Here is a 23,468-nt window from a genome sequence, read left to right on the forward strand (position 1 = left end):
TGGCAAGGAAGGGTTGGAGAGTAGGAGAATGAAAATATCCCTTACTCACTGTTAAAACATACAGTTTCAAAGGATTTGCAGACTTCTCAAACAGCATTTATCAGAGGGTCTCAGATCAAGAGTTCCTGATTTAGATCCTTTATTAGCTTAGACATATATGCTACTGTTTGGAATATCATTTGTTCTTAGCTATTATGATTTAGCTATACCTGGAGGAATCATTATACATGATTGAACAATTTAAATGTGAAGTTGCTTTGAAAAGGAAAGAAAGGAGAGTTTCCTCAACCAGTTACCTCTAGTGGTGTTGGGGAAATGGTCATCAAATGACTCCTGTTCCTGTAACTTTCTCTTTCCTTCCTCCATCTCCACCACTCATCCTCCCAAAGACACTAACCCTTTTACACCTTGTTTTTACAGTGTTAAGAAGTATCTTGTGAGATTAGCTATAGTCCTCTAATCCTCACCTTTACTATTTCCGTTGCCTATTACTTATGTTAGTTCTTTCGTATTTTCATGCCCCTAATTATTTGTATATGTTAGATTCAGTATTTGGAAATATTTGTAGAAATAATCTGAAGCTAGGATGATGATTTTTTCTCTCTCTCTCCAGCTGATCAGTCATTTCTCCCTGGTTAACAGAGGCTTCCCGGTGCTGAAGTGGCTCTCTCTAGGCAGTACCTCCATTCTAAATTCTGTCTTCTCGCTGATACTGTCTTGGTGATTCATCACCATCATGTTAGTTCTTTAATGCTTTAAGAATTTTAAAAATGGTGTGGGCATGGTGGCTCATGCCTGTAATCCCATCACTTTGGGATTGGATCATGAGGTCAGGAGATCGAGACCATCCTGGCCAACATGGTGAAACCCCATCTCTACTAAAAATACAAAAATTAGTTGGGTGTGGTGGCACGCCCCTGTAATCCCAGCTACTTGGGAGGCTGAGGCAGGAGAATCACTTGAACCCGGGAGGCAGAGATTGCAGTGAGTCAAGATCCCACTACTGCACTCCAGCCTGGCAACAAAGTGAGACTCCATCTCAAAAAATAATAATAATAATTTTAAAAATTTAGGGCAGGTGCGGAGGCTCACGCCTGTAATCCCAGCACTTTGGGAGGCTGAGGCGGGCGGATCACGAGATCAGAAGATCAAGACCACAGTGAAACCCTGTCTCTACTAAAAATACAAAAAATTAGCCAGGTGCGGTGGCGGGCGCCTGTAGTCCCAGCTACTCGGGAGGCTGAGGCAGGAGAATGGCGTGAACCCAGGAGGCAGCGCTTGCAGTGAGCTGAGATCGCTCCACTGCACTCCAGCCTGGGTGATAGAGCGAGACTCTGTCTCAAAAAAAAAAAAGAAAATTTATTGGCGGGGCACGGTGGCTCACACCTGTAATACCAGCACTTTGGGAGGCCAAGGCGGGCAGATCACGAGTCAGGAGATTGAGACCATCCTGGCTAACACGGTGAAATCCCGTCTCTACTAAAAATACAAAAAAAAAAAAGTTAGCTGGGCGTGGTGGTGGGTGACTGTAGTCCCAGCTACTCGGGAGGCTCAGGCAGGAGAATGGCGTGAACCCGGGAGGCAGAGCTTGCAGTGAGCCGAGCAACAGAGCGAGATTCCATTTAAAAAAAAAAAAAAAGAAAAAAGATTATTTTGTTCAGTTGTTATTAGTTATCCTCAGCTGGAAGGTCTTCAATTACTGAAAAGTCCCTGCCATTATTTCCTTTGGGGGAAAAATTCTAGCGTTTGTATTTTTAAATTGCACACACATCCTAAAGTGTATGTAAAAGTATTTTTTTATTTTGTGCTCACAATGAAGCTATACAGGAGTAGACTGTGCTCTAAAAGACTCTTAGAATGCCACCTATTTGGACACAGAATCCCCATTAAATTCTGGAGAATTCTATATATTCTGAAATCGAAATGGTATTATTAACCAGTTGATTACTTGTAATACAAAGAAGTTCCCTTTTCAAGCAGGCTTCTAGAGTTGGACCACAAGATCCATTTCTTTGAGCAAACTGTCTTATTTGGACTTGGTACTAAATCTCAAAGGAATTAGAATTTTGCATCAGAATTTTGACAAGTTTTGCCTATTGTTGTTACGGTACTATGCATGATACTGAATTGCTCAAAAATTTGCCTTTCTGCTTCTGATCTCCCATTTGGTGTTACTCAGTCTGTTGGCATTAGATTGGGAGTGGGGTGGGATAGAGAATATAGTCTACTTCATCCAGCCACAAATCCAAATGTCCCAAATGTATTTCTTTATTCTTTTTTTTTTTTTTCGAGATGGAATCTTGCTCCCTCGCCCAGGCTGGAGTGCAGTGGTGCGATCTCGGCTCACTGCACTCTCCGCCTTCCAGGTTCAAGCAGTCCCCTGCCTCAGCCTCCCGAGTAGCTGGGATTACAGGCGCACACCACCACACCTGGCTAATTTTTGTATTTTTAGTAGAGATGGGTTTCACCATGTTGGCCAGGCTGATCTTGAACTCCTGACCTCATGTGATCCCCCTGCCTCAGCCTCCCAAAGAGCTGGGATTACAGGCATGAGCCACCGCACCCAGCCCCAAATGTATTTCTTAGATCATTGAAGTAGGCTCAGCATTATTATTTTCTGCTTTTATATTACCTTCTACAGTAGTCACAGTAGTTAAATTATAATTCTGAGTAGGTGAAGCTGATGTTTATATTGCTGCCAGAAAAAAATTTTTAATAGAGAATAAGAGCTGTCATGCAAAACAACTGGAGAATTTCTTTAAGTGTTTGAAGAGGATTATGAGCCACAAGCTTTAAAATACAGTCTAGATTTCTATTTCTTGGCTCTGTTGCAAACCACTTTTGAAAGGAATGTTGTTATCTGATGAATGTTATCTGATGATTAATGTTTTATTAAAACTGAGTATCAAAAGGCACATAATACATTTTTGTATTATAACACAAGATGCCTAGTATATCTACATATTAAAGACTTACTCTTCTATTAATCCATGTAAATCCTCTTTGGTACTGTGGAACAGAAAGCTGCCCTTAACATCTAAAGGTATTATTTGTTTTACATAGTTTCTTTTACATGTCTTAAAGTGAAAGAGCATTGGTTAGGATTCATTTGTGTAGAAGTAAAACTTCCATTACAATGAAGGGCATAAAATATGGATGCTGTTTTCTGGTTCCTTACCAGAGCAATGATATTTTATTTTCTTGGTTAAAATTTATTCTATACAGTGAATTATCCAGTACAATAAATGCCTTATCTCGTCCCTAACCAAGTAACATTTTTTATAATGACACTGATTATATGCTGGTTGCCCTGGAGAGAAGAAATAATTAAACTACAGCTGAGTCATCACAGCATTTTTCTTTTTCTTTCTTTTCTTTTCTTTTCTTTTTTTTTTTTTTTTTTTTTTTTGAGATGGAGTTTCACTCTTGTTGCTCAGGCTGGAGTGCAATGACACATTCTCTACCCCCGCCTCTCAGGTTCAAGCAATTCTCCTGCCTCAGCCTCCTGAGTAGCTGGGATTACAGGCGCCCGCCACCATTCCCAACTAATTTTTTTGTATTTTTAGTAGACAGGGTTTCACCATGTTGGCCAGGCTGGTTTTGAACTCCTGATCTCAAGGTGATCTGCCCGCCTCGGCCTTCCAAGGTACTGGGATTACAGGCGTGAGCCACCGCGCCTGGCCATCACAGCATTTTTCTAATGAAAACTTTTAATAACCACAGTCCCTCAGTCATTTCTTCTCAAACATCCAAACAAGAAAAACACTAAAATTATGAAAATCACCCATTTAAATAATTTAATACATCATCTCCTTTATGCTTGCTACTGTATCCATAGTGATGTAGTCACTGAAACATAGTAGGTGTTCACTAATGTGTGCTGAAATGAACCTAAGAACTCAGAGGAAGGGAAAAAGAAGAAACTTAGTACGTTATAAATATATATAAATAACATATGTTCTCTCTACTAAGAATTTCTCTTTAGACTTTCTGATTCACTGCAAAAAGGCTTATAAGCCTGAACAACTACAACTATGACTTCTTAATCTGTGTTTATAACCTAATTTCACTACCTTGGGGGTTAGGAGGGTAGGGAGTGGTATATCTTTTAATGGTTTTTGATTTTTCATTGTTTTAAATTTCTGCTAAATTATCTTCTTCCATGGAAGGGAGGCTACATACAAGGTAAATGTGTATGGCATATCAGAAGGAAGGTGCATAAAACTTTACTGGATCAGAATTCTGCCATATCCACCACCTAAGATCAATCAGTGTGAGGGAAAGGGAATAAATGTAATTAGAGAACATAATTGTCTATAAAACAAAGAGAATTTCAGGAAAATATCTGTTAGCAAAATATAACACATTTATCCTCAAAAATCAAGGAAAAAAAAGAAATATGTGAAGTTTATCTTAACACTATCCTTTGAGAGACTGAGTGTGTAGACAGACAGTGACCATACATAAAAATAGAACTCTGTCCTCTGGTCTGCAGCAACCAACCCAAGAAGCCAACCTGCTATCTATAAGTGAGACCACTGTCTCTAGCAGACAGTCCAAGAAGATAATAGTAACCCTTGTAACAATCAAGACAAAATGGCCAGGGCTTGATTATTAACTGATGACCTCTCTAATTTTTGCCCTTGCTTCCAACTTAAGACCAACTGGAGAAAGCCAAATATGCACCCCTAATCAATCTCATGGTATGCCCTGTTTCTAGTTAACCTGCCTGTAGCTTCTCCAAGCCAGGTGCTTCCAGTTAGGGCATATCTGAAGCCTTTCCTTTCTTCTATTATAAAACTTTCCCATTCTTGTGCCTGCCGTTGAGTCTCTGCCAAATGCAGGTGATTGTGGCTGACTCCCCTGCTGTAGCAAGTGCTGAATAAACAGACTTTTCCTGTTAATATTTGGGTGATCTTCACTTCATGCCCTTTTCACATAATTACACTGCTCTAAGAATATGTATGACTTCCATGCTTGAACATACATACACAAAATAAATTTTTTAATAATAGTCAGACTTATTCATATAAAAAAATTAAGTGATGTAACTGGCTTCCTTATGCTTTATGAGAAAAATAGCATAGCACCGATGGTAGTAAAAATGACAAGAACACTGTTTCACCTGGAACAATGTAGCTGCTATAATTCCACTCTACAAGTTCTTTCTTTTACTGGCCTGGGTTGTTAACACCTTTACCTTAGCATCCTCCCCTACAGCCACTTGTGCCATTGTCTTTTGTTGGTTCCTTATGACCTTCATGACAGCTGCCATGCTGTCACTGCCAGTGACAAAGGCAGATTTTTGACATGACTTTGGCATCTATTAATGTCTTAGTGATGCATCATTTTCCACATTAATTGATTTGACTTAGTCATCTCTTGGCAGTAAAGCTATGCAGGGTGAGGTAAAGCCTTTTTCTGGTATACTCTTTCAGTTCTTTACAGTACTTCTAGTTTTACAGCTCTTTTGTTACCCTCATTTTCTTACAGCCTTATACTACCTCCACTCCACCTACCTTTATCCCCACTTGGAGAAACTTGAAATCTGTTTCCTGGAATTAAGTTGGAAAACACAAAGTTTCAAAGTGTTGGCCCCCCAAATTGTTGCTCCTACGAACATTAAAGAAAGTTTCTGTATACATTTAGGGACATGCTTGAAGAATTGAGAATGTAATTTTTGTCCATCTCCATTTCTGGTTTAAGAAACCTGATGCTAGAGCTAATTAATTCCTTAGCATATCATCATTATTTCTCCCAAATTTGTTGTAAATAAAGTCCCTGGTAACCTGCTTTGATATGTCAGTATTCCAGAGTGAATGTGGAGATTCCCCTCTCCTACTCTAACTACTTTTACATTACATAAATATGTTTGTATATTAGCAGAGCAATATATAAACACAAATACCTGTCATATACATTTCTATAATTGCATTTATATAAATGTAATTACATATATAAATGTGTTCAGAAGAGAAGGTCAGTGAGGTCACTATATAAAAATGAATGGTATTGCTATATTCAAGCAAAGAACCATTGGAAAATTAAATCCAAAAACAATTTAATTTACAACAGCATCCAATATCATACAATTATCAGAGATAAATTTAGCAAAATTTGAGCAAGACTTGTACACTAAAAATTATAAATAAACACTGTTAAGACCAATTAAAGACAACCAACAGATTTCTCATGTTTGTGGATTATAAGATCCAATATTGGTAAAATAGCAATTTCCCCAAATTGAGTGAACATAATCCAAAGAAAAAAACTATTTGTAGACATTTGCAAACTAATACGAAAATGCAAATGACCTAGAATACCCAAAGCAATTTTTCAAAAGAATAACGAAGTTTAAAGCAATTTTACAAAAGAATAATAAAGTTAAAGGACTTATTTTTAAACAAAAATGTGAGGGAAATTAAGTGGAGAAATGGACATTGACCCTTACCTCATACCATACACAAAAGTTAAGGTTTAGCTGAGGCTGAAGGATTGCTTAAGCCTAGGAGTTTGTGACCAGCCCTGGCAACCTAGCAAGACCCTGTCTCTACAAAAAATTTAAGAATTAGCCAGCTGCAGTGCTGTGTGCCTGTAGTCTCAGCTATTCAAGAGGCAAAGGCAAGAGGATTCCTGGAGCCCAGTAGTTTGAGGCTGCAATGAGCTATGTTGGTGCCACTGCACTCTTAACTGGGCAACAGAGTGAGACCCTGTCTCCACAAAAAAAAAAATAAAAAAAATATTTAGACCTAAATGTAAGAGCTAGGACTGAATCTTTGCAACCTTGGGGCAAGCAAAGATTTCTTGGATAGGACATGAGAAATGTGAGTCATAAAAGAAAAATGTACAAAATTGGACTTTACCTAAATTTAAAAGTTTTGTTCTTCAAAATACAGTGTTTAGAAAATGGAAAGTGGAGCCATAAAATAGGAGAAAATATCAATGTACATACACCTGACACCCTTGATCCAAAATAAATTAACCCTTACTACTAATTAACAAGAAGACAACCGAATTTTTTTTTTGGCTTGAAACAACCACCATTTTATTATGACAACTGAAGTTTTAAAATGGATGAAATATTTGAACAGTTGTTCACAAAAGAAGATGTAAGAGTGGTCAATAAACACGTGAAAAGATATTCAACGCCATTATCAGGAAACTGCAAATTAAAACCAGAATGAGATACCACTGTGTATTTATTAGTATAACTAAAATTAAAAAGGCTCTCACTGCCAAGTGTTGGTGAGGATATGGAGCAACAAGGACTCTCATGCACAGCCTGGGAGAGTATAAAGTCACCAGTCACTTTGGAAACTGGCAATTTCTTATGAAGCTAAAATTATAAACTTTATAACTCAGCCATTACATACCTATGTGTTTTCCAAAGAGAAATTAAAATATATGTCCACTTAAAGACTTTACATGGACATTAATAGCACTTTTACACATAATAGCCAAAAACTGGAAACAATACAATGTTTATCAGCAGGGAAACAACAAAATGTGGTATCCATACAAAGGAATGCTGCTCAGCTATGAAAAGGAGCAAACTATTAATAAACTCAACAACATGATGATCTGTAAAACAGGCTGAATGAAAGAAACCAGACTAAAAAGAATGCATACTGTTTAATTCCTTATATAACCTATTTAATTACTTATATAAGCTCATGTAAGATTATAGAAAATAGAAACTAAAATAACAGAAAAAAGGCCGGTTGCGGTGGCTTACGCCTGTAATCCCAGCACTTTGGGAGGCTGAGGCGGGTGGATCACGAGGTCAGAAGATCGAGACCATCGTGGCTAACACAGTGAAACCCCGTCTCTACTAAAAAATACAAAAAATTAGCCAGGTGTGGTGGTGGGCACCTGTAGTCCCAGCTACTCGGGAGGCTGAGGCAGGAGAATGGCCTGAACCCAGGAGGCGGAGCTTGCAGTGAGCCGAGATCATGCTGCTAAACTCCAGCCTGGGCGACAGAGCAAGACTCCATCTCAAAAAAAAAAAAAAAAAAAGGGAAAAGATCAGTGGTTGCCTGGGACTAGAGTTGAGAGTGAGTTTGCCTGCAAAGGGATACAAACAGACTTCCAGAGAGTAATAAAAATGTTCAGTATCTTGATTTTGGTAGTTTTACCAGATGTATACATTTATCAAAATTTACTGAATTGCGGCCGGGCACGGTGGCTCACACCTGTAATCCCAGCACTTTAGGAGGCCGAGTTTGAGGTCAGGAATTTGAGACCAGCCTGGCCAGCATGGTGAAACCCCATCTCTACTAAAAATACAAAAAATTAGCTGGGCATGGTGGCACACACCTGTAGTCCCAGCTACTCAAGAGGCTGAGGTGGGAGAATCGCTAGAACCCAGGAGGGTGGAGGTTGCAGTGAGCCATGACTGTGCCATTGTACTCCAGCCTGGGTGACAGAGTGAGACTCTGTCTCAAAAAAAAAACCCCAAAATTTATTGAATTGTATATGTTATATAGGTAATAGTTTATTATTTGCCAATTATATTTTTAGAAAGAGATCAGTAGATGAATAGGAAATGGAATTGAATCTGGAATAAGATAACAACTAGATGGTAGTGAGTGAGTAGGAAAATGACTAAGAGAATGCTTAGATTGAGCAGAAAATATATGGTAAGAAAAGCCACTAGAATTTTATCATAGTCTGCTAATTAAGTTATGGTTGTATTTGAGTCAAATACCTAAAAATTAAATGCCTACAATAATAGTACATGACAAACCACCCCAAAACTTACAGCAACCAAAAATAAGCACTTTAAAAAACTCATGGACTTGCAAGTATTGGTTGAAATGGCTCTGATTTGGGCTGTAGATTGGCTGGATGGCTCTAGCATTCAAGTTGAGCTCATCATCTGTGATCATTTCTGGGTTCAGGCTGAAGGGGTATCAGCCAGGAGCTTCTCCTGGTGTATCACCAGAGCACAGGAACACAAGTTAAACCGTACAGGCACATGTCAAGCCTCTCCTCTTAACATCGCATTGTCCAAATAAAGTCACTTGGACAAACCCAAAAAAGTTTTATTGTGGGAAGTATAAATAAACATAACCCAAGGTACTTCTATGTCCCTATCCTCCAGTTTCAACAATTATCTCTATTTTGCAACTCTTGTTTCTTATGTTTCTTCCCTCTTCTATTGTGCTCAAGGGCACTAATAAATATGGAGCAGTGCCTTAAAACCAACTGCCCTGGGCCGGGCGCGGTGGCTCACGCCCGTAATCCCAACACTTTGGGAGGCCAAGGTGGGCGGATCACGAGGTCAGGAGATTGAGACCATCCTGGCTAACACAGAGACACCCCATCTTTACTAAAAAAAATACAAAAAATTAGCCGGGCGTGGTGGAGGGCGCCTGTAGTCCCAGCTACTCAGGAGACGGAGGCAGGAGAATGGCCTGAACCCAGGAGACAGAGCTTGCAGTAAGCCGAGATCACGCCACTGCACTCCAGCCTGGGCGACAGAGCGAGACTCCATCTCAAAAAAAAAAAAAAAACAAAAAAAACTGCCCTATGAGTGCACATAAGCTAGAGGTGGTTGCTTTGATTCTTGAAAAGTAGTGGGCATTGATTCTCACAGCTAGGAGCTCAGTTTTGGAAGGATGTGGAAGAGCTTCCGTGCCTTTTTCAATATTTGTTGTGACAAATTGCAGCCCCTGCTTTTAGCAGCTGCTTATTTTCTAACATTCCTCAGAAAAATGAAAAATTCAGGTAATCGTTCAAGAACTAAGAAATGAAAATATAGCCAGGTTTGCTTTGGCAATTGGGCCAAGGTAATCATTGTTTTTACAACTCTGTTAAAGAGAAAGCATGAGTTTATTTGATTAAATATGGCACAAATTTCTAAGTCTTGAAATAAGAATAAACAGTTTATAATCAACAAATCAGAAAATGTAAACAATCCAATGTGAAAATGCTAAAAGAATGCTGAGAATTAAGAGAGTCTGGGGAACTAGAGATACAGTGTTTGTGTATTATTTGTGTGCAGCTTGCCATGTTAGGAATACAGATTAGGAATTTGGATACATTGGCTATTAGACATTCATTTCCTGGCACAGTTTTAATCATTGTTTAATCCCTGTGCACACTGGCTACCTTAAGTAGAAGGTACTTTTTTCAAATGTTGTAAAGTGTAAACCATCTCTGACTGGAGAATTGGCATCATCAAGAAAATAATGACCAAAATATATTCTGAAATATTCAGTACCTGCTTTTTTACAGAATCCTCTTTTTGGGGGGCCTGTATTATATTTATCACAGAGTTTAATTTACTGTGATTTAATTAAACTTTATTTTTTTTATTTCCCCCGTGAGACTATAAACTCCTCAAGAATAAGGGACTGTGCTCATTGTGTCATCAGATAATTCTGCTAGATGCTGTTAAAGAGAAAAATATATTAAGTAGCTATTTAGACAATTTGTACTTAATAATCACAGTTTCCTTGGCAGGATGATGAAATGGTTGAGAACATAGGCTCAGGAACCAGATTGCTTGGACTTAAATATTGTCTCTGTTACTTAACTAACTCTGTAACCATAGACAAGCAAGAACTTAATCTTTGTGTGCCTCACTTTTGCTATTTGTAAGATAAGAAATGTGAAGATTAAATGATTTAATACATATAATTCATTTAGAAAAGTACAGTAATATCTCAATAAGTTATTGTTACAGTCATCACTACTACTACTAATAGTACTATCAACATTATTCCAGAAATAAACTTCAAACACTGTTTTAAGATAATATTAAATATGCTGCATTTAATCAGTTGTGATCAAGTCCTGTATTTATGTTGAATTGGCAAGTCAAACAATTTGAACCTACAAATTGTTCCGTCTGCTCTTTTTCCCTGACCCTACTGTTCAATGTCAAACTCATCCATTAATTTCAAGTATACCCTCCTCTAAGAATCCTCTTCCATCCCTTTCTTCCCCTCACCCTCCCAAAATAAGGATAATTGTTTTGTCTCTGTGCTCTTCATAGCACTTCCTTTAATTTACAAAATATTTCTTGTAGGCTGGGCATGGTGGTTCATGCCTATAATCTCAGCTCTTTGGGAGGTCAACGCAAGAGGGTCACTTGAGCTCAGGAATTCAAGACCAGCCTGGGCAACACAGGAAGACTACATCTCTTTAAAAAAAAAAAAAAAAAAAGACTGGGTGTGGTGGCACATGCCTGTGGTACCAGCTACTCAAGAGGCTGAAGTGGGAGGATTGCTTGGGCCCACCTGGGAGTTCGAGGCTGATCGCATCACTGAACTCCAGCCTGGGTGACAAAGTGAGACCCTATCTCAAAAAAACAAAAAACAAAAATAATGGCTTCCCTCTATCCTTAATGCCATTGCTCCACTTTAAGTTGTTAACTGATATGAGAAGAGTGGTCAAGTAAAGTTGTTTGTGATTTGTTGGAAGATGTTGGAATATGTGTAACACTCAATGGGAAAAACTCATCTGAAAGCACGAGTATGAATTTGAGAAACACTAATCTTTTGTATCAAGTTTCCCTGAAGACAGGCTTCAGTAAGATCAAAATATAATTGGAAAGATTCATTTTAGATACGAAAAGGGACAATATTGCTATTAAAAGGAGGGAAGGATGATAGAGTTGATGGGTTCAGGACAAGTATTACTATTTAAACAGTATCACTATTTAAAAGGATGAATGATGTATAGGCAGATTTATATGTTTGTGTTATCAGGAAGCTGAGAAACTTTCTAGTCTTTTTGCCTCATCCTCCTCCAATCTATTACCCTCAATGCAACCAGAAGAACCTTTATTATATTCAAATCTGATTGTGTCCTTCTCTAAGAAGTACTTACTTCATGCTTTCAGAAAATATTTCTTGAATGCCTCCTATGTATTAGGCACTGAGAATATAGTAGTAGAAAAAAGTAGGCAAAGGCCTGGCATGATGGCTCACACCTGTAATCCCAGCATTTGGGAGGCTGAGGTGGGTGAATCGCCTGAGGTCAGGAGTTCGAGACCAGCCTGGCCAACATGGTGAAACCCTGTCTCTACTAAATATACAAAAAGTAGCCGGCCATGGTGGCAGATGCATGTAGTCCCAGCTACTAGGGAAGCTGAGGCAGGAGAGTTGCTTGAACCTGAGAGGCAGAGGTTGCAGTGAGTCAAGATTGCACCACTGCACTCCAGCCTGGGTGACAGAGTGACACTCTGTCTCCAAAAAAAAAAAAAAAAAAAAAAAAGAGTAGAGTAGGCATAGTGATTTAATTTAGCTCCGAATTAGAGGGACGTGTGTGTTCCTACTAAATTTGCAATGTCACAGAGCCGCCTCTTCTTTCTGCTTACTCTTCTCAGTAGAGAGGAGGGAGAATAAATAAAGATACTCTTTATATAACTGCCCATGGTTTGTTAGTGATACATATCTTTAATGGTCTTCTGATAATAACCTGAATTTACCCAGGGTTGATGTTGGAAGGGCCTCTGTCCTCTCGCTGTTGGTCGTCTCTCTAAACTAGCTCACTGTGGGTTCAGTTGGCCTAGTGGAAGGTAGATGAACCTGAGTGGTATAGACTACCCTCTACAGTCTCAACTTTGGGGCCTATAGGCACAGGCATGAACTTTCTAGGCATGTTGAAAACCATGAACCAGGTGAGGAAGGGAGAAAGTTGTATTGTCATGCCTACTGAAATGGAACATCTCAACAAGCCAGCAGGGAGAAAGGTAGCCCCAAAGGTCTGTATTTAAAATGCGTCTTCAGGGTCTTTTGTTCATTGCCTTGTGGGCCCTACTTGCCAATTACAGGAAAACAGAAATTTCACTTGACACCGACACCTCATACCACCTTAAATTCTGCTTTATCTGGTAATAATATTGCCTCTCGGAATGGTTAAACCTCCAAGGACCACATTTAGCAGGTATAGCCCCCTCTCCAAGTGGATTCACCAGCATCTGTCAACCAGAAAAGCTGGAGAGATCTAAGGTTGTTGCTGTTTGCCTTGCTCTTGGCTCCTCACTCTTCCCTGGTTATTCGGTGATTACAGAAAATGAAGCGTCACTCCTGTTCTCATCTACCTTCAGCTTCCAGTGTACTTGCCTAGTGTCACTACCACCCTTATTTTGACAGTTGTATCACTCCAGTGAGGTGTAGGTAGTAGGAGGAAGAGAATTTGAGAACTTGTGTTCTGACTGTCATTTCCACAGAATTCCTAAATAGCCAATTTAAAACAAAGGTTTTCAGAGGAAAGCGTGGGGTGCCACCACTGCCACCAGCACTGCTGTGCCAGAGCCGAGCCCTGCCTCCCCTGCTTCCTGACACCACCGCTCATGTCCTCCAGCCTGTTCCTACAATCTGTTGAAACTTGGTAGAATACTATGAAGTTCTAGGCATGTAGAGACATGCCCACCCGGCTACCCCCGCTCCAAGGTTATTAAAGAGGCATATTGGAAACTGGCACCAAAGTGGCATCCAGATAAAAATCCTGAGAATAGAGAAGAAACAGAAAATTCTGACAAGTAGCTGAAGCATATGAGATATTATCAGATGCTAAAAAATGGGACATCTGTGACAAATATGGCAAAGAAATTAAATGGCGGAGGAGGAGTTGGAAGTCATTTTGACAGTTCGTTTTAGTTTGGCTTCACATTCCTGTAACCCAGATGATGCCTTCAGGGACTTTTTTGGTGGAAGGGACCCATTTTTATTCAACTTCTATGAAAACTCATTTGAGGACATTTTTGGGGAATCAAAGGGGTTCCTGAAGAAGCAGAAGCTGAGGAACAGTCATTTTTCTCCACCTTGATTGGATTTCCATGTTTTGGAAGTGGATTTTCTTCTTTTGATACACGATTTGCTTCATTCAGTTATGAGGTCATGGAGGCCTCACTTCATTTTCCTCCATGTTATTTGGTGGTAGTGCCATGGGCAGCTTCAAATTTGTATCAACTTACACCTAAAATAGTTGATGGCAGAAAATCACTACAAAGAGAATTGTTGAAAAGGGTCAAGAAAGAGTCGAAGTCCTTACCGATAAATGGTGAGGAGCAGCTGCTACCCTTGCATAACAAGTAACTCAACACACACATTTGAACAGAAATGTTAAACTATAACAAGCACCATTGAGGATTAAGGAACATTTCTTTGAAGATTTCAGATGAACTCGACTTTTTTTCATTATGCCTAATCTAGAGTATTTATAAACAGCTCATTGGAGTCCCTATTTGTCTTAAACTTTTGAATTTATTGATGAGGCCACATAATAGGACCTTTTTTTAAAACTTCAAAATTGTAAATCTCTGTATGCACTTTGCTTTCATTATTAAATATACTCTTAGTTGAACCTTGACTCTTGAGTAGTGGTAGGACAAGATTGTACACTTAACACCAGCATGGATCTGCTTTTCCATTGTGTCTGAAATGTGAGCCAAGTGTAGTGTCAAGTGACATTAACATTGCCAGCATAAATCTTCCACAGAAATAATTCCTATTTTTTTCTGTCAAGTGAAGTTAACGTTGCCAGCATGACAGCATGAATCTTCCACAGAAATAATTTCTATTTTATTCTCTATTTAGTAGTGCAAGATATTAATGCATTCGTCATAATACATTTCTAGTTTAGTATAAATTAAGGATGTTTTCTAGTTGTGGATGAATGCTAGCAACTTAGTTTTGATAATTGTTTAAATTAGTAATGTTAAGCTGAAATTTAAAAACTAAAATTTGAGAGGGTCGGAAATTTACCTACTGGGTATAATGCACACTCATTATTCGAGTGATGGGTACACTGACAGTCCAGACTCCACCACTGTGTCATACATGCATGTGAGAAATCTGCACTTGTACTCCCTAAATATATAAAATATTTTTTAAAATTTAAGTAAATCTGGTAAACTGAGTCTTTGTCATTTGTTTTTTAAAAAAAGAAATGCAAATGTTTGGTGCATTCTTTCCTGAGTGGGAAAAAATAGATAAAAGTTTCATTAGTTGAAGATCTATTTAAACCATAACATATTTCATATATAATTTCCTTGAAATCTCTTGATTTCTAAAATTATGTCTTCATAAGACAGGAACTTTAAATGAAAGATCTAAATGTTTAGAGTAGAAGTTTGCTGATATTTAATTGGTATCCCTCATCTGAGCAACTTAAATAGTATTAAAATATATAGCTTAAATATGTAGTGTTTTTTTTTCATAATTCTAGACTTGTTTCTTAGAGTAAAAAAGCATAAACAAGTATTGTTGAGAATATTGTTTCATTCTCAAGGTCAGTGCCCTAAGTTTTTAATACATTTTTTGTAATTTTGTAAAAATTATAAATACAGAAAGGAATGCAAATAACAGTTATGACTTGCTATGAAAATTTATGAAGTGAACACAAATTAAGATATTGAATGTTTTCAGCAGTTCAGAAGCTTCCTTCATGCTTCCTCTGCATCATTATCCTCCCCCTACAAACATACCCACTGTTCTGACTGCCATCATCAATTATTTGTTTTACCAATTTCTGAACTTTATATAAATAAAATCATTTAGTATGTATTTTTTTTTTTTTTTTGAGATGGAGTCTTGCTCTGTCGCCCATGCTGGAGTGCAATGGCACGATCTCAGCTCACTGCAACCTCCGCCTCCCAGGTTCAAGCTATTCTCATGTTTCAGCCTCCCGAGTAGCTGGGATTACAGGCGCCTGCCACCACACCCGGCTAAATTTTTTTGTATTTTTAGTAGAGATGGAATTTCGCCATGTTGGTCAGGTGACCCACCCACCTCGGCCTCGCAAAGTGCTGGGATTACAGGTGTGAGCCACTGCGCCTGGCCCTATATATTCTTTTGAATCTGTCTTCTTTTGTTCAGTATGTTTTTTTTGGGGGAGGGGGGGTTGGGGACAGAGTGTGAGACAGGGTCTCACTCTGTCACCCAGACTAGAGTACAGTGGTGCAATCATGTTTCATTGCAACCTTGAACTCCCAGGCTCAAGCCATCCTCTTAGTTTACCCACCTGAGTAGCTGGGACTACAGGCGTGCACTACCAGGCCTGGCTTCTTTTTTTAAAAAATGTTTTTGTGGAGCTAGGGTTTTGCTGTGTCACCCAGGCTCGAATAGCTGGGACTACAAGCATGTGCCACCACACCCGGCTAGTTTTTGTATTTTTTTGGTAGAGAAAGGGTTTCACCATGTTGGCCAGGCTAGTCTTGAACTTCTGACCTAAAGTGATCCACCTGCCTCGGCCTCCCAAAGTGCTGGAATTACAGGCGTGAGCCACTGCACTTGGCCTTGATGGACATTTTCAACTTGGGCTATGATGAACAGTTTTATGAACATTTGTTACATGTCTTTTGATGCACCTATTAGTATACTTTTCCTTTTTTTTATATACAACTAGTAGTGGACTTGCTGAGTCATATGGTTTCTATAAAATGGCAAACATTTTCCAAATTTTAAACCATACATTTTTTAAATGCCAAACCTTTTATCCAGATTTGATGCTACCAATTTACGTTCCCATCAGCACAGCAGTGTTTCAGTGTTCCTTTGCCCCGTACTGTCAGATGCTATTTTGTTTGTTTTGTGTGCCATTCTGCACCGTACATGTGTAGCAGTATCTCATTGGAGTTTTGATTTGCATTTCCCAATAATATTGAACTCCTTTACATGTGCTTATTAGCTGTTTGGATATTGTCTTTTGTAAATCCTGTATAGATCTTTTGTCTATTTTTTAATTGGATTGTCTTTCTTTTTCTTGTTGATTTGTAGTAGTTATCTCACTCTATGGCTTGCCCTTTTACCTTCTTAATGGTGTCTTTGGTGAAAAGATTGACTTTGCCAATCTTTTTTCTTAATGGTTGTTGCCTTTTGGGCCTGTCTAAGAAATATTTACCTAGTTCTAGGTCATAAAGATATAATATTAGGTCGTTTTCCAGAAGCCTTATTGCTTCACTTTTTACCTTTGGGTCTATAATCTATGTGAAATTTATTCTTTTAAGGACAGGATTTACTTTTCCATATGGATATCATATTGATCTGTCACCAATACTTGAAAATACTCTCATGTTACTGAAACACTGCAGTGAAACTTTTGTTCCGAATCAGGTGATTATATATAGAGAGAGATCTGTTTTTGGATTTTTAAACTGTTCCATTGACCACCTTTTTATCTATGCTTTTGTCTAGCTGTGTCTTAATTACTTTAGCTTTATATTAATCTTGATATTAAACAGTATGCCGTTCTTCTCTCTCTCTCTCTTTTTTTTTTTTTTTTTTTTTTTGAGACAGTGTCTCACTCTTGTTGCCCAGCCTGGAGTGCAATGGCGCAATCTCGGCTCACTGCAACTTCCGCCTCCCGGGTACAAGTGATTCTCCTGCCCCAGCCTCCCAAGTAGCTGGGCTTACAGGCACCTGCCAGCACACTCGGCTAATTTTTTGTATTTTTGGTAGAGACGGGGTTTCACCATGTTGGTCAGGCTGGTCTCAAACTCCTGACCTCAGGTGATCCACCCCCCTCAGCCTCCCAAAGTGCTGGGATTACAGGCGTGAGCCACCGCACCCAGCCTTTCTTCAAGTCTTCTATACTATTCTTGGACCTTTCCATTTCCATGTAAAACTTATAATCCCTTAGTCTTTATGGTGATATATTCGTCAACCAGATTTCTGGGAGCATAGCCTAATGCGTACACACACTGCTTACAAACAGCCAAAATAAAACCAAGAACTACAAATTTAAATAGTTTTAATCAGCGTAATGCATGAGTGCTGTATGATTTATTTTGTGTATCACAGTCTCACAGAGATTGTTTTTCAACAACAAGCTATCTGTTTCTCATACCTCAAAGTTGTCGTCATTATTAAGTTACAGAATTCCATTCAAGGAAAGTACTGTCTTTGTTTAGGGACATACCTTAATTGGAGTGTATTGTTATGAAGATGAGACCCTCTTCATATCACCTGGATGGTCATGGATGAGACAAAAATATAGGTCAAATAATTGATATGATGACTTGAGAAATTTTGAGAGTTTTGAGCAAATTCAGTGGGCAGAGGGGAGCTGGGGACTGATGCCTGGCAATATGGTGAGAGACTGGACTTGGAGATGACAGTATAACTTAGGAATAAAGAGCCTGAGGTCTAGAGCCAGATTGCCTGGCTCAGCCACTTATTAGCCATATGAATTTGGTAAGTTACTTATTCTTTGTGTGCTTTATTTTCATTATTTGTAAAGTATGGATAAGATTGCCTACCTTGTAGGGCAGTTTGATGATTAAATTAGTTAATATAGGTAAAATGCTTAGGAATAGTACCTGGCATGTGCAATTAACTAGACTACAGACCTTACTCAGATTTGGTTAATGGTATAGTTAATTGCCATATATAGCTAGCTATTATTATAGCTAATAAAAGTTATAATCTGCCCCAGAAAGAGAGAACAACCACCAAAAATTATGTTTTTTATGTGTATATATACATATATGTGTGTGTTTGTGTATATACAGACACATACACATGTGTTTTTTGAAGAAATGTTCTAAGTTTGATGAAAACTATAAACCCACAGATACAAGAAGTTCAATGAATCCTAAGCACAAGAAACATGAAGATTTCACTAAGACACAATATGAAACTGCTTAAAACTAATGATAAAGAAAAAACTATTAAAATCAGTCAGAGAAATCACAGACAGTGGAGAAACAAAGATGACAGCACACTTCTCTTTGAAAAAAAAACCAAAGACAAGAAGACAAGTGGGGCAGCATCCTTTTTTAAATTCTTTAATTTTCAAATTTAGGAATAGCATCTTTAAATTACTGAGACAAAGACACTATCAACCTAGAATGGTGTACCCTGAAAAAATATATTTCAAAAATGAAAGCAAAGTGAAGATTTTCTCAAACATATAAAAAATGGAAGACTTTATCACCAGTTGACTTGTACTACAAGAAATGTCTAAGAAATTTCTTCAGGCAAAAGAAAAATGATACCACATGGAAATTCACAGAACTATACACAAAATGTACCCAAAAAAACCCAACCACAACAAATGAGTGCAGGCAAAATCTGACAAAATCAAGCTGGCCAGGGTGACATGCAACTGTATTTCCAGCATGCTGAGGATGCTGAGGTGAGAGGACCACCTGAGCTCAGGGGTTCCGGAACAGCCTGGACAGCAAAGCTGAGACCCCATCTCTTAAAAAAAAAAAAAAAAAAAAAAAAATCTGGCTGGGTGCAGTGGCGTAATCCCAGCACTTTGGGAGGCCTAGGTGGGCAGATCACGAGGTCAAGAGATTGAGACCATCCTGGCCAACATGGTGAAACCCCATCTCTACTAAAAATACAAAAAATCAGCCGGGCGTGGTGGTGGGCGCCTGTAGTCCCAGCTACTCGGGAGGCTGAGGCAGGAGAATCACTTAAACTCAGGAGGCAGAGGTTGCAGTGAGCTGAGCCCCACTGTACTCCAGCCTGGCAACAGGGTGAGACTCTGTCCAAAAAAAAAAAAAAAAATTTGGCAAAATCTGAATAAGGTTTGTAGTCTAGTTAATTGTATTCTCCCAGTGTCATTTTCCCATATAACTCACTGTGGTTATGTAAGATGTTACCTTTGGGAAAACTGGGTGATGGGTACATGGTTCTATCTGTACTGTTATGGGGTTTTCGTATTTATTAATAACAGCTATACTGAAATGTAATTCACATACCAAAAAATACATCCTTTTAAGATGTACACCTCAGTGATACTTAGTATATTTACAGACTCGTGTAACTATCACCACTATCTAATTTTAGAGCATTTTTGTCACCCCCCCCCAAAAAAAGTCCTGTGCCCATTCACAGTCACTCCCCACACAACCTAGTCCTAGGCAATGGCTTGTCTACTTTTTATTTCCACAGATTTGCCTATTCCAGACATTTCATACAATTGGAATCACACAATATGTGGTCTTTTGTGTCTGATTTTCTTAGCACAATACTTTCAGTGAGTGTTCTTTCATTTTATGGCATGTGTCAGTATTTCTTTTTTTCATGGCCAAAGGTTCCCTAATGGGAATATATGACATTTTATTTATCCATTCATCATTTGAGGGACAGTGGGGTTCTATTTTTGACTGTTACAAATAACACTGCTATGACCATTTGTGTACAAGTTGATGTGTGTTTTCAGTTCTTTTGGGTATATGCCTAGGAGTAGATCTGCTGAGTCACATGGTAACTCTATGTGTAACATCTTGAGGAACTGCCAGACTGTTTTCAAAGTGTCTGCACAATTTTACATTGCTACCATTATTGTATGAAGGTTCCAGTAAATTTCACTATTTCTTATTGCTTGTCTTTTTTGTTTTAACCATCCTGGTGGATATAACTTGATATCTCCTTGTGGTTTTGATTTGCATTTCCCTTAATGACTAATTATGTCAAACATCCTTTCATGTACTTATTGACCATTTGTATACCCTCTTTGGTGAAATGTCTATTCCAGTATTTTGCCTATGTTTTAATTCATTTATTTGCCTTTTTGTGGTTGAGTAGTAGGAGTTCTTTATATAGTCTGGATTCAAGTCCCTTGAACACATGATTCACATATATTTTCTCCCATTCAGTGGGTTGTCTTTTCACTCTCTTGATGGTATCCTTTGAAGCATGACACTTCTTGATATTGATGAAGTCTGATTTATCTGTTTTTCCTTTTGTCATTTGTGCTTTTAGTGTCATATCTAAGAAAACATTGCCTAACCAAAGGTCACAAAGTTTACTACCATGTTTTCTTCTAAGAGTTTTATAGTTTTAGCTTATACATTAAGGTCCACAATACATTTTTAGTTAATTTTGATATATGAGGTAGGGCTTCATCTTCATACCTTTGTTTGTGTTTATCCAGTTGTCCCAACACCGTTGAAGAGATTATTTTTTCCCATTGAATTGTCATTGCATCCTTGTTAAAAATCATTTAGCCAAGGCAGGAATGGTGACTCATGCCTGTAATTTTAGCACTTTGGGAGGATGAAGTGGGAGGATTGCTTAAGCCCAGGAGTTCAAGACCAGCCTGGGCAACATAATGAGACACCATCTCTACAAAAAAATTTTTTTGAAAATTATCCAGGCATGATGGTGCATACCTGTAGTCCTAGCTACTCAGGAGGCTGAGGCAAGAGGATTGCTTGAGCCCAGGAGGTCGAGGCTGCAGTGAGCCATGGTTGTACCGCTGCATTCCAGCCTGGGCAACAGAGCGAGACCCTGTCCTAGAAAAGAAAAAAAAGATCAATTGACCATAACGTAAGAGTATATTTCTGGACTCTTTATTTCATTGGTCTCTTCTGATGCCAGTACCATACTGCCTTGATTAATGTTGTATTGTAATAAATTTTGAAAATAGGCAATGTGAGTCTTCCAACTCTGTTCTTCTTATATTTCCATATGATTTTTATGATCAGCTGGTCAATTTCTGCAAAAATAAGGGAAGAAGGAAAGGAAGCAAGTAAACAAGCAGCTGGAATTTTGATAAGGATTGCATTAAATTGGTAGATTGATTTGGGGAGTATTGATATCATAACAAAATTGTCTTCCAAACCATGAACATGGAAAACCATAATGCACTCTCCCCCCCACCAAGAAAAAAAGACTTGATACACACAATATGGTTGAAACTCATCCTAAGATGCACATTGCCTCCAAAAACCAGACAATCTTTAAAGTATGTCAAAGAATTTTCTTAAATTTTTTTAAATCACTTTCTCTGTTCTTAAAAATTAAGAACCCAGTAACCCTGATAATTAAGCACTGATTTCTCTCTCTTAAGCTACCACTATTTCCATTAAATCCTCCCTTTTAGTGATCTTCAAATGGCCCTATTGTTAATTGTAATGAGGGGGAAAAAGGCTATCTTTATTCCACTGGCCAGACTTTATTCTGCTCGTAAATTTTCATTTTGCAGGCAGAGAGGTTTTATCATAGCAGTTACTTGCAAGTGGGAAGTAGAAATGAAACAAAAAGGGAAGAAAAATGGTAGTATTTAAGGAAGAATGCAGAATCAACGTACACTAAGTAGGAAAAAAATGAAAATGCGTGACCCGGTGACATTTTAAGCATATTTTAAATGAAATGGTTTGGAGGGGAGGACCTGGCTTTGTGTTTCAATATACAGTATTTGAATACATTATTATGTTGGTGCAAAAGTAATTGTGGTTTTTGCCATTACCTTTAATGGTGCCATAATGGCAAAAACCTCAATTACTTTTGCACCAACCTAATAAATTCCTGCAAGTGAGAAGCTGTTCATCTGGTCCTACAGAGCAACTTCAAAATATATTTCAGATATTCCCACCTTTTTTTAAAAAAAAATTATTTATTTATTTTTCAGACAGGATCTTGCTCTGTTGCCCAGGCTGGAGTGCAGTGACATGATCATGGCTAACTGCCACCTCGGCCTCCTGGGTTCAAGCAATTCTCCTGCCTCAGTCTCCTAAGTAGCTGGGACCACAGGCACGCGCCACCACACCCAGCTAATTTTTGTATTTTTTGTAGAGATGGGGTTTCACCATGTTGCCCAGGCTGGTCTTGAACTCCTGGGCTCAAGTGATCAACCTGCCTCGGCGTCCCAAAGTGCTGGGATTTCAAGCATGAGCCACCGCGCCTGGCCCCACCCTTTTTTGTTTTCAGAGGTAACTATTTTTAATTTATTTTAAAATAGGAAATGAAAGTGGAATAGGGAAGAGGTTACTGACAGTTAAGTCTGTAATCTAGAAACCAGAAAGGAAGTGCCTCTACTGTTTCTACTTTATTCCACCAGAAATCCTGGCATACTTTAAGGAAGAGGAGACAGAGGCAGCCATTGATAATCTAAGACTTAAGATGGAGGGATTCACAATTAGGTCGCTGTCTGTTATTTGAGAAGCCCCACTAATTCATCTACTAGGCTTTTCATAATGTGTAAAATTTTACTCAAGATCAACAAATAAGAAAAGTTCAAAACAAATGTAATTGCCAAAGATAGTTTTTTCGTATCATAACCTGGTATCGGATTTCTTTCATTATAGAGTGCATGACAGATAATATATTAATGTCATCCTCAAATGATATTTTTAGACGAGGTAAGTAGATAGGAAGGAAAAAGTAGATTTAGCAAAGTTTAAAAAATACCAGTCAAACCAGATGAAAAGGACCTGGTATGGTAGCAGTATCTAATATAGCCACTCACAGAAGAATTCTTGAACTTCTTTCTGCATTAGTACTTGGAAGTACTGAAAGTAGTAATGTAGAAAGGGTTGCAGTTATCTGTCTCTTAAGAACCTCCATTTGATTACCTTACTTAGTGTTTACAACATGCTTTGTTAGGATTATTGAGATTAACATACTATGAGCAATATGCCTATTATTACAAGTTATCTCTTATTCAGACATTCTCACCATTTGTAATATTTCTCTCCAGTGAGGAAGACACTGTGTTGTGCTCATTGGGAGCATAGATTCTGGAGTCAGGGAGCTCAAGTTCTAATCCTGGCTCTA

At 38.4% G+C, this 23,468-nt stretch overlaps 1 protein-coding gene and 1 pseudogene across 6 annotated transcripts in view; both read left to right on the forward strand.

Moving 5' to 3' along the window:
* Positions 1-23,468, forward strand: part of TANC2 (tetratricopeptide repeat, ankyrin repeat and coiled-coil containing 2) — a 487,927-nt gene that overhangs the window by 219,948 nt on the left and 244,511 nt on the right. The gene's annotated exons all lie outside the window — the stretch shown is intronic.
* On the forward strand, positions 13,339-14,020 carry LOC129016820 (dnaJ homolog subfamily B member 6-like; annotated as a pseudogene).

Source organism: Pongo pygmaeus, chromosome 19 (assembly GCF_028885625.2).
Source record: "Pongo pygmaeus isolate AG05252 chromosome 19, NHGRI_mPonPyg2-v2.0_pri, whole genome shotgun sequence".
Lineage (NCBI taxonomy): Eukaryota > Metazoa > Chordata > Mammalia > Primates > Hominidae > Pongo > Pongo pygmaeus.